Source organism: Aquarana catesbeiana, linkage group LG01 (assembly GCF_042186555.1).
Source record: "Aquarana catesbeiana isolate 2022-GZ linkage group LG01, ASM4218655v1, whole genome shotgun sequence".
Taxonomy (NCBI): domain Eukaryota; kingdom Metazoa; phylum Chordata; class Amphibia; order Anura; family Ranidae; genus Aquarana; species Aquarana catesbeiana.
The window spans coordinates 407607452-407614085 of NC_133324.1; the positions used below are offsets into that span (position 1 = coordinate 407607452).

The window sequence follows — 6634 nt, forward strand, 5'->3', positions numbered from 1 at the left end:
AATACTTTTGTACATAATCATAATATCCCAGAGGGATTAAGAAGTATGTATAGATAAACAAAAAGTATTTGACATATCAAAGGGAAGGAACATAGGATTACATCGATCTGTAAAAGGGAAAGATTTTTAAAGGAGATTTTTACCAAACATAGTATGTTATACATTTCATGAACAGTTCATATCATTTCGTAGACAGTGCTTATGGTTATACTAGCACATACTCAGGGGGGGTTTTTTCTTTGAAGATAAATATGCATTCAAAGAAAGGGTCTATATGAATGGGATTCATTCAAGCCAGGTGCCCTAGTGGCGTTTAAACGCTCGATCCATAGGGTCTCTTTTTGTAATATGAATTTGTCCCATTCACCACCTCTGGGGTTTTGGGGGACGACGGCCAGAACAGCAAAGGAAATAGAGGACGTATCAAACCGATGATATAAATCCAGGTGTCTGCTCACGGGAGTGAGCATCTTACCATTCCCTGAATAGTAAATGTGCTCATTGATTCTTTGCCTCAACTGTCTGGCCGTCTTCCCCACGTAAAAAGCCCCACAGGTGCACATCATCAAGTAAACCACCCCTTGGGTACAACACGTAGCAGAAAATTTTGGGTGGTAAATTTCACCAGTAGGGAGTGGGATAGGATATTCAGAAGATATCCATGGACAAAATGAGCAACTGCCACAAGGCACTGTGCCCCTTGGTTGTTGTGAAGCAATGGGATTGTAGGTTTTATATTGACTAGATACAAGTTTATCCTTAAGGGAAGTTGCTCGTCTGTAAACTATTTCTGGGTGTGTATTGACATATTTCTTTAAAATGGGGTCTTCCATTCGAAAATGCCAATGTCTTTTTAGAATGTTATTCAAATCCTGATGGTGGGAGGAAAATTTGGTGATCATTTTGATGGTGGATTTCTGTGGTCAGGTTTTTGTTGTGTACAGTAGATCAGTCCGTGATTTTCCTTTGGCCTTATTAAAGGCCTTACGTAGGAGAGACCGGCTGTAGCCTCTAGCTAGAAGCCATGACCTAAGCAAATTGGCCTGATGTTGAAAGTCCGTCATTTGTGTGCAATTTCGGCGAAGGCGAAGATATTGTGCATACGGTATACTTCTGATGAGGGGGAGAGGATGTGCACTTGTAGCATGTAGCAGTGTATTACCTGCTGTGGTTTTCCGGAAAAGGTTTGTAGATAAGGTGTTGTTGGTGTCCCTGTATATCTCGAGATCCAGAAAGCTGACAGTTGGCATGACATTGATATGTAAATTTTAAGTTGAAATGATTGACATTCAACATCTGTATAAATTTTTTAAGGGTCTTTGTAGTGCCTGTCCAAATGATAAAAATGACATCTATGTAGCGTTTCCAGATCAAAATTTGATCTAGATATTCTGCATACTGGTCTCGAGAGAACAGGTGACGTTCCCACCCCCCCAGGTACAGATTGCCGTAGCCAGGGGCACAACAAGTGCCCCTGGCTACGCCCTGCACCTGGAGGTAGTGGGAACCCATAAATTCAAAAGTATTGTGAGTCAGAATGAAGTTGAGTAACTTCACAATAAATTTGTTATAATTCCAATGGTGATGGTTCACCTCAAAGAGGAGAGTATGGACCATCCCGATCCCCTGCTCGTGGGGGATGCTGGAGTACAAAGCCTCCACATCAAGCGTCACGAGCAGGGAATAAGGAGGGACCAGTAACCCCTCAATCTGCTTCAAAAGATCCAAAGTGTCCTTAGTATATGGCAAGGCCATAACATGGGGCATGAGTGTGGCATCTACAAGATTGCTAGCATTGTCCGTTAAACTGCCAATACCCTAAATTATCGGTCTCCCAGGGGGCGACACCGGGTCCTTATGCACTTTAGGAAGTGCATAGAATGTCGCCACCCTGGGAGACCGAACATTCAGGTATTCATAGGTATCTTTGTTAATTAACCCTCTTAGATTGGCATCCCCAATGATATCAAGAAACCGGTTCCTGAAAGATAAGGTGTGTGATGAAGGGATTTTCCGATACCAATCTTTGTTAGATAAAATTTTCAAACACATGTTTTCATAAAGGGATCTGTTCAAAAGGACTATGTTACCGCCTTTATCGGCGGGTTTGACGATGACATCAGGGTGATTGTACATTTTGGAGATGGCTTGACGCTGTGATGGAGTTAGGTTATTCTTTCTATGAGGTATATCCATATGTTTGATGTCACTTACAACATTTTGTAAGAATGTCCAGATCTGAGGATTTTGGGACAAGTCGGGAAATTGACGAGATTTAGGTTTAAATCTATTAGCTGTGGATGTAGGAGGATTCCGAGATGTTGGAATGGGGTGTCATTAACGTGGGTACTCTCGCTTTTCTCTAAAAGGAGCATTAGGTCCCGAAGTGCTCGGAACTCATCCATCTTAAAATGTTTTATACTCTCCAAGAGTTCCCGCTCCTCTTTGTTCCTTATTCGATCTTGGTCGAATAGAAATTTGTAGGTAAGGTTGCAAGTAAACAAATAAACATCCTTAATCGTCTTGTACTTGTCGATTTTTTTGTGATGGACAGAAACTTAAACCCAGTTTTAGCACATTTAAATCTTGTTCAAAGAAGTGATAAGGAGTAAGATTCAGGACATCTAGTCCTAAGTGTGAGGTGGCGGTATCCCTAGCATGGGAAAATTTAGGGTAGGTGTTGCGTTTGAGATAATGTGAGAGTCAAGGGTGCTTTGTTTCTTACATGTTTGTGATTGCGTGAGGGATAGTGAATTAGCTAAATTTAGAGGGTTTGAAAAATTGGGTTGTGGTGTCACGTTCGTAAGTATGCTGTTAGAAGAAGAGGTGTTTGGGGTATCCCCACTGGGACCAAAGTGAGGTGTCGTAAGTGTTGAATTGTGTGTGCGTGTGTGTGTGTGAGTGCGACTTTGCAGATTCAACAATTGCAGTGCTTTTGTTGCAAAAGCACTGCAAATGCTAGGGACGCTGGCACAAATTGCTACTGAGTACCTACAGAGTCACCCTGGTTTTTGAGGTACTTGAGCACTAGGTCCTTTTTTGACCCCCAAAAAAGAGCTAAAATGGTCTTCTTCAAGCTCTGGAAAGCCTACTCATCTCTACAAATGGCATCCTCCCCTGAGAGGGGGTGGCTGGTCAGAGTAAGCATCAGGGCCATGGAATGTCTGCAACAGGTTCTCTTCCATTACCCAGGACCCTCAAACTGAAGAACTAGGGGCAGGAGAAGACAAATTCTCTTAGGAGACTGTGGTGAGGCTGATGACTCCTCTTCTGAGGTGTCAAATGCGGGAGAATCAGCTGTTCCAATCTTAAGATTGATGGTGCAATTTCTTACTGAATGATCGCTCCACATTTATGTACCCTTAACTGAGTGTTTGGGTTCACTAAAGCCTCCTCAAGCTGTGCATGCCTTTTCCTGTCCATGGAAAAGCTTTTTTGTATCTGAGAGGATCACCCAGATAAGCATTTTTTTTCCCACAAAACGTTTTCCCAAGTTTTCACACTTTATTCTATGGTGGAGGGAATTCACTAAGTAGGGTATACCAGCAATTAACGCTGCTATATCGTCTGTGAATAAGTTTGACTTGTCCGGCAGACAATGCTCAAATGCTTAGGGATCCAACGGATAAAAAAAGGTGGAATTCCTATTAAAAAAAACAAAACTTTTTTTTCACTGGCAGATTGAGTGTCTCAGCCTGCACTGACAATAATTGCTTAATCATTGGGAGACCAGTTTAAACAGGTGTTCAAGGTTATCCTGCTCAGCAGGTCCGGGAGGCAGCTTTATGTTTGCAATAGTTGCTATGAGAGATTCTATTCTTCAGGCCTTGCGCCCTTCGCTAAGCGCCTTGTAAGAAGCTCCTGGCTAGTCTTCCTTTTTGCTATGAAACAGCTATTTGGGGATGTTTTGGATAATACATCCAAAGAAATTCTACTGGAAAGCACCTCTTTTGCCATTTAAGAAAAGGAGTAAAAGTATTTTCGTTTTAAAGCTCCTTCACCTGTGCCAGAGGCATCAGCCTCCAGGCAGTCATGGCGGCTTCCACCGTCAGGTTCAATCGAATAGGGGGAATTCTTCTGCAGTTCTCAAGGATCTGGCAGGAAGAGTGTCGAGATGAATGGGGGACTTCATCAATAGCTCCAGGGTACAAACTGGAGTTCCAAGAGTTCCCGTCTCCTCGTTTTCTCAGATCAAACGTTTCTAAGGATACCAAAGAAAAAGAAAAAAGTGATCATGGCGGTCCCCATGTAAGAACAGAGGTTGGGGTTTGATTCAAACCTCTTTTTTTCACGGTGCCAAATCCGAATGGTCATTCTGGATCTCAAAAATCTAAATTGAATTCCTGAATATAACCACTCTTTTTTCGTATGGAGTCAGTCCAAATCAGTTATCTCCATCCTACAAGGAGGAGAACTTTTGGCGTCAATCGACATCAAAGATGCATACCTCCATATGCCTATTTCCTCGCTTACTAGTAATATCTACTTTTCAAGGTGGAAAAACTTAATTTTCAGTGTGTAGCTCTGCTTTTCGGTCCAGCTACTGCACCTTGAGTGTTTACAAAGGTTCTGGCCCCTCTTCTAGCCAGATTAAGGCCCCAAGGTATAACGATTATGGTTTACCTAGTCGATCTGTTCTTGATAGACCAGTCGGTAGCACGCTTAGACCAAAGTATGTTCACCACATTCAACTACCTGGAATATCTAAGTCGGATTCTCAACCTAGGAGAAATCTTCTTTAAAACCATGAAGAAGGTTAAAATACTTGGGTCCGATCATAGGTACACCCAGAAAAGGGTATTCTTACCCCAGGCAAAGATCAGCGCCATAAAGGAACTGATTTAGGTGGTCAAAGCAAGATGAATTTCTTCTATTCAACTTTGCATGAGGTTGTTGGGAAAGATGGTGGCTTCATTCGAGGCTGTTCCTTATGCTCAGTTTCATTCAAGCCTGCTGCAAAACAGTATCCTATCGGCTTGGATTAAAGGGTTCAAGCTCTACATTCCCAATGTGTCTGACTCCAAAGCCTACGGCCACATCACCCTGATAGCGCCCGATCTCGTCTGATCTTGGAGGCTAAGCAGGGTCGGGCCTGGTTAGTACCCGGATGAGAGACCACCTGGAAATACCAGGTGCTGTAGGCTGGGTGCGCCGGAGCCTCAGTTTATGGTTAATATCCAAAAATATACTAAGGGGAAAATCCTTCCTTTATTTACCTGGGAAGTAGTAACAACATATGCCAACCTTTTTTGTTTAGGTTGGGGAACAGTCCTGGAAGAGGCAACTGTCCAAGAGAAGTGGCCCAGATCAGAAATGGCCTTACCCATTAACATTTTAGACATTCAGACAGAGCTCTTGGTCCCGAGGGCCTGAATGTTCAGTTTATGGTATTGTCCTGCCAGGATTCAATCCGACAATGCTACAGCAATGGCCTATATTAATCACCAAGGGGGCACAAGAAGTTGTGCGGCCCAGAGAAAGGTGAATCATATCCTATCTTGGGCAGAAAACAATGTACTTTGCCTATCGGCAGTCTTCATTCCAGGAATAGAAAATTGGCAGGAGGACTACTTGAGTCGCCGGCAGTCGTTCCCAGGAGAATGGTTCCTTTACCCCGATATCTTCCTGTCAATATGTCAAAAACGAGGGATCCCAGACATAGATCTGTTTGCATCCAGGTTCAACAAAGAAATCAACAACTTTGTGTCAAGAACAAAGGCTCTGCTAGCATGCGGAACAGATGCCTTGCTATACCCGTGGAATCGGTTCTCACTGATTTATGCATTCCCTCCCATTCTGCCTGCGTCCACGACTTCTTCGCAGGATCAAGCAGGAAGGGAAGTCGTTGTTTCTTGTGGCCCCCAGCGGGGCCCAGGAAATCTTGGTATGCAGAGATCGTAAAGATGGCAGTAGGGGACCCATGGACCCTACCATCACGGCCAGACCTTCTCTCGCAAGGTCCGGAGTTCCATCCCACTTTACAAACGCTAAATTTAATGGTCTGGCTATTGAGAACCACACTCTGAAGAAGCGTGGGCGGTCAGGTTCAGTAGTTTCTACCTTGGTTAATGCAAGGGAGCCAGCCTCCATAATTATATATTATAGAGTCTGGGAAACATGTCTTCTGGTGTGAAACCAGGAGTTGCACCCCAGGAAATAGGTCAAAGGTAGAATCCTTGACTTTCTGCAGATGGGGTGAGAAATAAGGCTGGCCATGAGTGCTTTCTAAGGACAGGTCTTGGCCTTATTGGTATTATTTCAATGACCACTTGCTTTGCATTCTTTGGTTCGTAACTTTATTCAGGGGGTAACATGGCTTAATCTCCGGTTAGGTCACCCATGAACCCTTGGGACTTGAATTTAGTTTTGTCGGCATTACAAAACAGCCTTTTTTTGGGCCGATACGACATATTCCCTTGGTCCTTTTTTGACAAGGAAACTATTTTTTCTGGAAACCATATCTGCTGTAAGAAGTGTATCAGAATTGGCTGCTCTTTCTTGTAAAGATCCATATTTTTATTGTTCACAAGGATAAGGTAGTATTGCGTCCTCATCCTAACTTTTTATCGAAGGTAATATCAGGTTTTTATCTAATATAAAAGAAAGAACAATCAGCGCAAACTAAACTTAAAAC

The 6634-nt window shown here is 43.1% G+C and overlaps 1 pseudogene; it reads left to right on the forward strand.

Annotated features, from left to right (window-relative positions):
• Positions 1–5025: 5025 nt before the first annotated feature.
• On the forward strand, positions 5026–5144 carry LOC141124865 (5S ribosomal RNA; annotated as a pseudogene).
• Positions 5145–6634: the final 1490 nt, after the last annotated feature.